Here is a 13,404-nt window from a genome sequence, read left to right on the forward strand (position 1 = left end):
CAAAGACAGCCTTCCCAACTCGTTATGGGCACTACGAATTCGTAGTGATGCCGTTCGGATTAACAAACGCGCCCGCTGTATTCATGGACTTAATGAATAGGGTGTGTCGTCCTTACTTGGATCAGTTCGTCATCGTCTTCATTGATGACATACTTATCTACTCTCGTAGTAAGGAAGAACATAGTCAACATCTGCGACAAGTCTTAGAAACCCTGCGCGCGGAGAAGCTTTATCCGAAGTTCTCGAAATGCGAATTTTGGATCCGCCGAGTCGAATTCTTAGGGCACGTGGTTAGCAAGGAAGGAATACATGTGGACCCTTCCAAAATTAAAGCCATTGAGAGCTGGTCAGCACCGAAGACACCTACAGAAATTCGTCAATTTCTAGGCCTCGCTGGCTACTATCGCAGGTTTATTCAGAACTTCTCCCGCATTGTGAAGCCTCTTACAACACTTACCCAGAAGGTCGTATCCTTTGACTGGGAAGAAAAGCAGGAGAAAGCGTTCCAAACGCTCAAACGAGCCTTGTGCACTGCACCAATACTATCCCTCCCCGAAGGGATAGAAGACTTCGTTGTCTATTGCGATGCATCGAACCAAGGTCTCGGATGTGTTCTGATGCAGCGAGGTAAGGTCATCGCCTATGCCTCGAGGCAGCTGAAAACACATGAGGTCAACTATACGACGCACGATCTTGAACTAGGAGCAGTTGTTTTTGCTTTGAAGATCTGGAGACACTACCTGTACGGTACGAAGAGCACAATCTTTACGGACCACAAGAGCCTACAACACATATTCAATCAGAAGGAGCTCAACATGAGACAACGACGGTGGGTCGAGCTACTCAGTGACTACGAATGCGAAATTCGTTATCATCCCGGCAAGGCCAATGTAGTAGCTGACGCCCTAAGTCGGAAAGAATATTCTGGTCGTAGAGTCAAGTCATTGACTATGACTATCCATTCACACTTATCCACACAAATACAGGCGGCTCAGCTCGACGCTTTGAAGCCTGAAAATGTGACCAGTGAATCCCTGCGAGGGATGGATAAGAACTTGGAAGTTAAGGGTGGCGGAGCTTATTATCTCATGGATCGGATCTGGACCCCGAAACTAGGTGGTTTCAGAGACTTGGTCATGAATGAGGCGCACAACACTCGTTATTCCGTTCACCCAGGTTCAGATAAGATGTATCTGGATCTTAAAAAGTTATACTGGTGGCCTAACATGAAAGCAGAGATTGCTACCTTCGTTAGTAAATGCCTTACTTGCGCAAAGGTCAAGGTCGAATACCAGAAACCCGCAGGTCTTCTACAACAGCCTGAGATCCCGGAATGGAAGTGGGAGCAGATCACTATGGATTTCATTACCAAGTTGCCCAAGACAACGGGTGGACTTGATACCATACGGGTCATCATCGACAGATTGACCAAGTCCGCGCACTTCCTACCGATCAAGGAAACAGACAAGATGGAGAAGCTTACCAGAACATACATAAGGGAAATTATATGATTGCACGGTGTCCCTATATCCATTATCTCGGACAGAGATAGTAGGTTCACTTCTAGGTTCTGGCAGTCGCTACAAGGTTCCTTAGGAACTAGGCTGGACATGAGTACAGCCTACCATCCGCAGACAGACGGGCAAAGTGAGAGGACTATCCAAACCTTAGAGGACATGTTGCGAGCCTGTGTGATCGACTTTGGGAAAACATGGGATACTCATTTACCCCTTGTAGAATTTTCCTACAACAACAGTTATCACACAAGCATAATGGCTGCTCCATTCGAGGCCCTCTATGGCCGAAAGTGCAGATCCCCTCTGTGCTGGGCTGAGGTGGGTGATACCCAGTTAGCTAAGGGACGAGTTCCTGAAAGCACTCTCACAGGTCCGGAGATCATACGGGAAACGATGGAGAAGATCGTTCAGATCCGTGAACGACTGAAAGCCTCCAGAGACCGACAGAAAGCTACGCTGATAAACGAAGGAAACCGTTGGAATTCCAGGTGGGCGACCATGTTCTATTGAAAGTCTCACCCTGGAAGGGCTTGATACGCTTCGGAAAGCGTGGAAAGCTAAATCCAAGGTACATTAGGCCTTTCGAGATTCTTGCCAGAATCGGCCCTGTAGCTTACAAACTTAACTTACCAAGCGAACTTAGTAACATACATTCTACCTTCCACGTCTCGAACTTGAAAAAGTGTCTGTCCGACGAGACTCTTGTAATCCCACTCGACGAGATCGAGATCAACGAGAGCCTCAACTTCATGGAAGAACCAGTAGAGATCATGGACCGGGAGGTCAAGCAAACGAAACAAAGCCGCATCCCGATAGTGAAGGTTCGCTGGAACGCCAAGCGAGGACCTGAATTCACTTGGGAGCGAGAGGATCAGATGAAACTGAAATACCCTCGTCTTTTTACTTAGTTATCTGTAACTACTTATTTGCTTAAATTCTAATTTCGGGACGAAATTCCTTCTAAGGAGGGGATGATGTGACAACCCGAAATTTCTATTCTGTACAACATGTCAAGTCAATAGAAGTCAAAACAGTTACTGTTAAATTTTCAGACTTTTTGGAATAAGTTTGAGTATTTTAGGATTAATACTTTAGGAGATATCAGGAGAGAGGATGCCCTAGGGTTTATTGTGCAACAATAAAGTCCCGACACATCAAAAGTCTAGAGTTTACGGCCTAAACTTGGTGTTTACGGCCGTAAACCCTAAGGGAAAGGGGTATATAAGTGGCACTTAGCCATTTTTAACACTTTTCCACTTTTTCAAGAACAAATATCAAACTCTCTCAAGTATCATCCAAGTTTTATTCAAGATCTTTAATCTAGTAAGTGTTTCTAGCCCTTTTGAGTTAGTATATCACTTAATCTAGTGTTTTAACACACTTCTATCCGTTAGATCTTTCCAAAAGATCAAATCTTCAAGTTTCACCAAGAACACCAAGAACACACACTAGTGTTCTTGGACTTTTGGCTCATTTCAAGCTTCTATATTGTAAGTACTTCTATCCTAGAGTATGTTTAAGCTTGCTACACTTCATTATAACAAGAAAAGTGATGGGTTTTGAGCATTCTAACACTTCCTAAGTGTACATGCAACCCTAATAACCTTGGATCTATGTTTGTCTAATAATCATGCAAAGTTGAATTCCAAGGTTATATTCCTATCTAGCATACATGGGGAACATTTTTAACTTGAATGAAAGATAGAATAACTTACCTTGTTGTTGATTATGATCCTTGAAACCTTGTGAGCCTAGCACCCCAAGTGTGATGCCTGAAATGCTTCACACAACACCAAATGCAAAGGAGTAAACTTTGAGAGAATCTTACACTTGCAAAATCGGCTCTAGCCCTCTTGTTTCTTAGTGTCGCCTATTTTGGTGGAGAATGGGTTTCTTATATAGTGTTGACACATCTAGGGTTACACCATGTAAACCCTAATGTGTCATGACTCTTCATTTCCATGACCCATGGGTTTGTAACTCCCATGGAGCATCCTATGGGTGGAACCCAACTTGATAATCCATGGAGCCTCTTAGCCCACTATATAAGATATGGAAGATTTACATAATCTACCCATATATTTAATTAGTTATCTTTTGATCACTTAATTAATTCTAAATTAATTCTTGATCAAACTAATTAAATAATATTATTAATATATTAGAACTTATAATATATTAATAAACCATAAGTGTTATTTCTCTCATTTTAGTTTATCCAATTGCATGGTGCCATGCAACCCAAATGGACCATGCCGGGTCGGGTCAAGTACATATGACGGATTCCCCGTCCTTCATCATGGTTGTTATGATAGAGCATATGATTTCATACCTCTCTTGTCGTGCACTTTGATGGTATCTTTCCATCAGATCTTAGTGCATTTCAAAAGGGTAGAAGTCCTCATAGGACTTTTGGAGTTCCGCTGTCATGGTGGCCAACATGATGCATGCCACTTTTGTAGCATCCCTTTCATGTGCCCGAAAGTCAGCGATCTCCTGGGGAGTTGCAGTGGTCTCATCAATCTCCTTAAGCTCCTTGTCAAGGACATATTCTTTGTCCTCGTAGCGGGTAATCATCCTGATGTTTCTGATCCATTCATTGAAGTTGGATCCATCAAAAGTGACTTTCCCACACAAGTTCATAAGGGTAAAGGAGCCATTAGGATTAGAGCCAGAAGCAGCATTGTTTGAAGACATCTGAAAGAAGAGAACAAGATTAGTTTAGATATTAAGAGAGTCCTTAATAAAACACCCAAATGTAATATTAAGGCTAGGATCCAATCACAATATATTATAACTTAGAAGAGGTATGCCGTAATCCAAGCTATAACATATTTGAAAGGTAGGTGAATGACGATTCACCAATTTCCACCATGAAAAACGAAATATAAATATTAGGTTTTTAATTGGTTCTTAGAAATTCCTAGATTCTTTTGAGATTCAATGAACTTTTCAAAGGCATGTTTCAATCTCGAGTGTGCCCTCCAAGTTTTGTGATTGGGATACCGAGGATCACAAAACGAGGTGTGAAGTAACCATGCAAATCACTTGGTACCCTCAATGTTTATTACTCAATCGATGTGTCGGTTAACCACACGAGCTCCACCGACCTATAATAAACTTTAAGTCACCCTTTACCTACCTTGTTAAGTACAAGTTAGTGTGCCGGTTAACCACACATGCTCCACCAACGACTTAAACAAAGTGTAAAGTGTAATTTTAATGGATTAGCACCTTATTCACATTTTCCTAAAGTAACTAAGATTGGGAATTTAATAAAAGCATTTAGTTACTTTATAATATTCATCATACTTTTAATGAGAATTTATAAGTCCTTGTCTTACCCGTTCGGCTAACGACCCTCCACCGATCAAGGAAGCGGTAGGTGAGAGTGGACACCCATTAAGTTGCCATTTTATAGGCAACAACCTTATACCCCCCTTATAGACCGGCTTCGTGAATGAGGCGTACTAGCGGTAAGACGACTTGACATTATATATATATATATATATATATATATATATATATATATATATATATATATATATATATATATATATATATATATATATATATATATATATATATATATATATATATATATATATTAGTAACTTATAATATTATAAAGTATAAGGGTTGAATTTTAACTTTTAAAATTCTAAGGGTTGGAACTAAAGTTTTAATCAAGACTTTACATGTTCCAAAACTTGAGGGCAAGTTTTGTAAACTTCCAAAACTTTTCATTTCTTATAAATTATGAATTAATTGAGTAATAAAAATGAAGACTCTTCATTTTTATAACTCTTGTGTTCTTTTAATGGCTTTAATAAAAGTGAGACTTTTGGTTTTCCATAACTTGAGGACAAGTTATAGACTCCATTAAAACACATTATGATCATGAATTAAACTACCATGAAGGTTACAAACAATTCCTATGATCATCTAATCTTCATAAGTTCAAGAACATGAATATGAACACTTTCAAGAATCAAAAATTACACTTAAAAAAAACTTGTAATTTTAATAATTGCCATTGTAAATGGATTAGCATAAACATTACACCATCTAAAACAAGCTTTAAAACATCAAAACAGTTTAGGGTAATGTTTCTAGTCCATTTCCAGCAACAAATGTGCAAACTTTCATACGAGCAGAAAACAGAAAAACGATTTTTTTTTCAAGCTGTTTGCACACAAAAAAAAAAGCAAACAACAACCGAACCATGCTCTGATACCACTGATGGGTTTTGAGCATTCTAACACTTCCTAAGTGTACATGCAACCCTAATAACCTTGGATCTATGTTTGTCTAATAATCATGCAAAGTTGAATTCCAAGGTTATATTCCTATCTAGCATACATGGGGAACATTTTTAACTTGAATGAAAGATAGAATAACTTACCTTGTTGTTGATTATGATCCTTGAAACCTTGTGAGCCTAGCACCCCAAGTGTGATGCCTAAAATGCTTCACACAACACCAAATGCAAAGGAGTAAACTTTGAGAGAATCTTACACTTGCAAAATCGGCTCTAGCCCTCTTGTTTCTTAGTGTCGCCTATTTTGGTGGAGAATGGGTTTCTTATATAGTGTTGACACATCTAGGGTTACACCATGTAAACCCTAATGTGTCATGACTCTTCATTTCCATGACCCATGGGTTTGTAACTCCCATGGAGCATCCTATGGGTGGAACCCAACTTGATAATCCATGGAGCCTCTTAGCCCACTATATAAGATATGGAAGATTTACATAATCTACCCATATATTTAATTAGTTATCTTTTGATCACTTAATTAATTCTAAATTAATTCTTGATCAAACTAATTAAATAATATTATTAATATATTAGAACTTATAATATATTAATAAACCATAAGTGTTATTTCTCTCATTTTAGTTTATCCAATTGCATGGTGCCATGCAACCCAAATGGACCATGCCGGGTCGGGTCAAGTACATACCAGAAATAGCTATGGACTTAGACACCTTATCCAACAAAAACACCCAAGAAACACCAAGATCAAGGTGTTTACGGTCCAAGATGTTCTTGGACCGTAAACCCTAAAAAGGGTACCAATGTGTGCCCTAGCTTACCCTAAGCCTTGGTAACTAGCATAGATCCCTTCATTGATATGTTAAGGACTTGAAAACATCAAAATACCATCATCCATAAGGGTTTACGGCCGTAAACCCAAAGGGAAATGGTATTAGGGCCGTAAACTCCATATAGGAGTGAAATGGTGCCCTAACTTCTTCCTAAGGCTTATACTTCATGAGGAAACACTTCTAAGGACTTAGAAACCTTCAAAACAACAAATGGTCAAAGGGGTGTGAGTTTACGGCCGTAAACTCATGGGTTTACGACCGTAAACTCATGTGGTTATGGTCAAGAAACCGTAAACTCATGAAAGGGGTTCCCTTGAACCCTAAACCCCATATCTTGGTCCTACAACACTTAGATGCAATCCTTGGGACTTATAACACTTATATAAAGTGTTTAACTTGTCTTAGGATGTCTTAACTTTATAAATTAGTTGTTTAAAGACTAATTGAATACATATATGTGTATTTATATGTTAAATAGGATCAATGTGTGTGTACAAGTCTTCACTTGACACCTAGCAATCCTATTTCTTCAGTTCATCCAAACCACTCACTACAGATGAGTTCATACCCCTTAATTGACCTTTGAAATGTTTTTAAATGCTTTTATGGGGGGGATACAAGTTGAACAATTATAGTTATTATATCAATCACATGTGATTAATAACTACCAAACAAATGGTTTTCTTACTTTTCAAACTGTTTATCAAACTGTTTTACCTCAAACTGTCTTACACACTCTTTTACTTATCAAATACTTTTACTTAAACTCTTTTAAACTTATATTCTGTGTATCTATATAGATATAGTTATATGAGTAGGATTGAAAGGACTTAGGACTGCTAGCCTACCTTACTTCCTGTTCCTTGTTTGGTTGTGGACTTAGGGTATCAAGGTTAGTTGTCCGAAGGTCGTTTAAATCCTAGTTATATATTATGTATATGTATATAGATATAAAAGGTTATTTCTTTCATTCAGTTTCATGCCCTTGGGTAGCAAGGGAATACAAACATGTTCATACATTGCTAGTAAGCTACCATGGGGGTAGTTTAGGAAGATACTATTACTAGAACAATGAAACATACAATGAGTCAGTTCATACATGAGTCAATACATACTATGATGAGAAACAAACATAAAACAGAGTGATGAGAAACAAACATAAAACAGAGTGATGAGAAACAAACATAAAACAGAGTGATGAGAAACAAACATACAGGCTAGACAGAGAAAGAACACAATACAGCTAGCACACAAATCACATAACATTTACACTAATACATTTATGTGAGCCATTAAACAGGGCATGGCACTACCTGTCATGACTGTTTTTGTATCAGAATCTCCTTAATTGGGGAGCGTATGAGTTTGTGTATAGATCTATACTGGATTGACTATCTTACACCTTGCTGCTCGCTACAGTGGGACTTGCAAGTCTACGGGTGCCAAACATCATTTTTACGGCATCTTACATTGTCGTTTTACTATTGAGTCGGTAGCAAGATACAGGCCGATCACATGTAACCTTAAAATATACATTTGGCTTAAGGTAGTTAGTACAGCAGTAGTTACCTAATACAGCACTACAGTACTATAACATTTTCCCTTACATTTTACTTTGTGTTATTCACACAATAAACAATGATGAAAAACTATATTTTTGGTTAATGATAGTCGGATTTGGGAAAATACACACTTTTACAAGAGATACACACACAGACACTAGATGCCTTGGTAGAAGGCTACTTTTAGTAGGAAACATAGGGTTTTCTAGGAGAGTTCAAACAAATACAAACTTTTTACAAACATATACAGTACATTTTACAAAACATATTACAAATGCTTTCATACAAACACAGACACTAATATACTTATGATCTCACCAGCTTTAAAGCTGATAAACTCTTTTAAAATAACTTGTATTCTCAGGTCACCAGTAGACAGGTACCGGAGCCAGGTTTTGAGAAGATGGAGCTCGTTCCAGACTCATCTTATATTTTGATGTATATTGTTTTGGTGTCTTTAAAACTTGACAGAACACACTTGTATGAAAATATATTATTAATGCAATGGATGATGTTGTTGCTTGTTTACTACTTGCATTGTTGTGATACTGTACATGACGTCCTCCACCCCAGAACGTTTCTGCCGTTCATAGGTTTTGGGGGTGTGACACAAAGCCCATACCAAGCTTGGACAAGTGACCAATACCAACCAACTCCACAATTCCAACATTCATATCCTCCACCTCCTCAACAACTTGAAACGCCAAGCATGTCCTTAGAGGAGATTGTGAAAAGCATTGCCACATCTACCCAAATTTTCCAAGAAACAACCCAAGCTAGCCTCAAAAGCTTAGAGCAACAAATAACACAAATTGCTAAAACAATAAGTATAATGGAAGCTCAAGACAAACTACCATCCGAAGAGAGCCCATGGCATAGCACATGTGTCATTCCTTTAAAAAATGAGAAAAGTTTTGATGGCCCAAGAGTGTTATATGAAGAAGAGGAAGAAGAAGTAGAAGTGGAAGAAGTTGTCAAGGAGGAAGAAGAAACTGAGAAAGTGGTCAATGAAACTATAGAGGAAGTGTTGAGGATTAACGAAAGAGAAATTGAGCCACCCACTACCATTGAAAAACTAACTCCAGTGGTAGAACAACCACAAGAGCTGGAAAAGCTAATTCTGTCGGACTCTTCAAAGGATACGTATCCTAAGAAAGAAAACGCCCAACCAGTCATCTACTCAACCACCATGTCAAAGAGGGAAGAGTTGGTCACCCTACTAAACAAATACAAGAAAGAATACGGTTGGATGATTGATATTATCAAAGGTCTAAGTCCCATATGGTTCCCCCGTAAAAAGAAAGTCAAATACAAGAAAAGGGTCCCAATGGAGATGCGGAAATTAAAAAATGTTGACACGGGGCAAGTTTTCAAAGTCAATGGGCACCGGTTGAAGCCATTCTATGAAGGTTTTATTGCTAATGCTCTTGAAATCATCCGTTTGGATGCCCCGATGTGTTGAAGCAAATCAGGAACACGTCTCGCCAAAGAAGTTAAAGAGGGGCATTTATGAAAAAAAAAATTTTGGGAAAATGGCAAGCCAATACACGTGGTCCGCGTGTACTCGAGGGTTTGTCCGCGTTAATAAACAAATGGACCGCGTGTGGTTCATCTAAACCGTCCGCGTCCATTTTCAGAGGACAGAAGGAATTTAGGCTTATTCACGCGGTCCGCGTGTACTCGCAGTCGCGTCCGCGTGTTTATTCACGCGGTCCGCGTGTACTCGAAGAGCCGTCTGCGTGGATTCGTTGACCAGCTTTGACCAGCTTTGACTTCCATTAACTTTGGACCAAATAACTTAAGTGACATGCAATCCTTCTTTTTCATTAGCATGCCAGTTGTTTCCCTCTCTCTATGCATTCTTTCTCCCTCAAGATACTATTAATCCAAGACCGTATCCTCCTCCCGATCCCCCGGTTTAGGTACTTTCGCCTCGCCCCAAGCATTGAGGACAATGCTTATTTCTAAGCTTGGGGTGGGGTATTTCCTTTTTACTATTAACTTTTTTTTTCATTTTCTTTAGTTAGGATGCATAACATTTTAGTTTTTAAACTAATTTGCATTCAAAAAAAAATTTATTTTCTTCTTTTCAACTTTTTATTTTCATAACATTTAGCTTAGGGCATTAGCATTCATGCATTTTTGTTATCTGTTTATTCTCACCTCCTTGGATGCCATGGAACAGGTTCAAAAGTTATTGTATCATTATTGGTCCAGGATCTTGTTGCTATCTCACCCATCGAACCGGGAAATTTAGCTGCAGTTTGGGATTTCATACTTGGGATCAGATGCTGGTAGCTTAAAGGGGTAAGTGATCATGGCCAGGTAGTTTCACGAAGAATTATGCATACAATACTAACAACTGTAGGGTATACTATAGCAATGGATGTTCTTAGCCTTGCGTTCACTACCGCTGAGAGGATCACACTTGATCATGTTTGAACTGTTAGGATGAAGCATTGGTGCTTGTCCCCGAGTAGAATCCATATCCGGTCTCTTTACATCACCATATCTTTTTGCGATTTTCTTAGGATTTTAGAGTATTTTAGTCCGCATATGGACATTTTCATTACTTTTGAAAAATTGCAAGTTTGAAAAGGAGCTTACATTACATCTTTATGCTCCACACATGGTCATTTTCACACTTAGACCATTCGGATCATATTACTACCCTTTCGGTTCCACTTACACACTTTTGGAAACCGAATTTTGAGTCAAAGGGTTTTGTTGTTAAAAATTTCGATTGTTAATACATTACCTTCAATCGATATAAAAAAAATATAAATAAAATAAATAAATAAAATAATAATAATAAAAATAATAGCATGCGAATTTCCAGCTGCAATTATCTTAAATAGGTGACCAGTTCAATTATTGAACAAATTTTCCAACATTTTGGTCACCCGACGTTTGATATTCATTTGTATAGGCTTGTTTTATTGTATATAGATCGAGTTGTTTCTTCGCAAATTGGTGATGTTAGGGAGACTGTCGAGTCGGATACTACAGGAGGTTTGGGCCAACACTAAGTGCACCGATTCCTACAACGGTGCCCGAGCGATTAAACCCAATTACACATGAGAGTTGCCGAAAGACGTGAGATCAGAGTGTACACTGAAAAGAAGAGCTCCACACGAGCACGTCCAATTGCTTTCTCCCTACTGCAGATGTTCTTCATTATATGCATGTTCCATTGAGGCTGCGACTGACCATCCCTCCTTACTCACCTAGAGGAGTTGTCCTGGCTGTGGTTTATGGTCCCATTGTCATCGGATGAAAAAGTTAAAGATAGCAGCAAAATCAATTTTGACCATGTTGACTAACATTGATCAGGTTCTGCGATTCTATCCATTCTTTTTATTTTCCCTAGGATAGTTCATCCCGAGTTCATTTTAGTCTTGTCTTACTTGAGGACAAGTAAGGTTCAAGCTTGGGGTGATTTGATAGTTCATTTTTATTACTTCTTTTTATAGTTTATTTTAGTTTATTTCATTCATATTTTAGTTAATTCTCATGCATATTTTCCTTTTTTGATATTTTATGACTATTTCGGGTACTTTCTAGTTTCGTGAGCTTAATTGCAGATTTTAAGGAGACTACCGGAACGGGATCTTTAAAGAAGAAATTGGACTTGGAAGATAACAAGAATTTTGGGCTTGAAAGCTAGTGGAGATGATGCATGGAGGGAACTTGCTTAACAATTGGAGGCTTTGGAATAACACAAATGGGCTACCAAGAGTTGTGCAAGTGGGCTGGAGCATAAATTAGAAGATTGGGTTGGATTGTATTTTTAATGGCCCAAAGCATACCATCAGCGAAACCCACGCGGTCCGTGTGTACTCGCAGTCGCGTCCGCGTGTTTATTCACGCGGTCCGCATGTACTCGCAGTCGCGTCCGCGTGAAATGTGTTGGAGTGAATCCGGGTTTTGACTTGTTGACTCTATTATTGGATGCTTAGTGGGTATCTTTTGGTGGCTTTTTGAATCCGGAAAATAGTCTTTTTAGCTGGAAAATAGGTGTACTTTTCATGCCCATCCCTCAAATAATCATTCCTATTACTATAAAAGAGATGGAGGACAACACAAAAACACACACTTGGATACTTGGAGACTTAGATACAAAATGTGACACTCTAGGAGAAGGCTTGAAGATTAGTGTTTCTTTCTTCCATCTATCACTTTGAATAATGTTTGGTATTTCTAAACTCTGTTACATTTCTTTTATCTTAGCCATGCTTGGTTAAGACTTTCATTTGGTTGGCTTTTGATGTAATTGCTTGAATATTTTGGTTATTTTGAAGAACACCATGAACTTTTATTTAATGTTTATGATTATATTTTCTATGAAAACTTCCTTGATGTTTAATAGTTTAATTTAATTATGTGTGGCTAGTTTCTATTATCATTTCTGATTCTGAATTCTTAGTATGTGTTGTTAGTTTATAATTTGAACTTGAATTGTGTTTAAATCTAGTAATCTTTGATTTGATCTTAATCATATGTTTGATTTGTTTTCTTTTTCACTTGATCAATGAATTAGGATTCTTGTCAATCTAGTTAATCAAATTGTAAAATTCGTATATGTTTTATAAATTGATGTAAGTAATACACACTTAATTGGTTATAAATAAATCAAAATAAGTGTAATCAAAGATTAAATGTTCATATTCCCAAGCTTAAGAGGAAAGTTGAACATTGTTGGTGATTGTTGCAAGATCTTAAAGTCATTTAATAGGTTAATGAAAGAACTTATTTGAGTTAAACCAATTAAATGAAGTTTTATTTGAAGAATTTGTTTTGAATAAAACACTTTTGTCAACTTGGATACTAGAGCTTATTAGTATCTAAATTACCAACCTAGAGTAGACATGATCATAGTTCAATTATATCTTTCAACGTAATACATATATAAGAATCAGAATCGGAAATGTATTTCTTTTTACTGAATTTTATTATCAATTTTGTTTATTTGTGAAGTTTAAATCTAGTTCAAACACAATCCCCCACTTTAATACCATTTGTATTATGTGTGAGAATTTGGTAAGATAAGAAGTCTCGTGTTCCTGTGGACCGACACTGCTTACTTTATACTATCTTTAGTATATGAAATAGCAGTGATTTGAACTCTATTAATATTATTATACCCCTATATTTGTTGGTTTGACACTCCAAACAGTAGGTCTACGAGACCTAGGATTTGGCGAATTTCCGTC

Source organism: Lactuca virosa, chromosome 3, assembly GCF_052849685.1.
Source record: "Lactuca virosa cultivar CGN04683 chromosome 3, Lactuca_virosa_CGN04683_v6, whole genome shotgun sequence".
NCBI classification, from domain to species: Eukaryota; Viridiplantae; Streptophyta; class Magnoliopsida; order Asterales; family Asteraceae; genus Lactuca; species Lactuca virosa.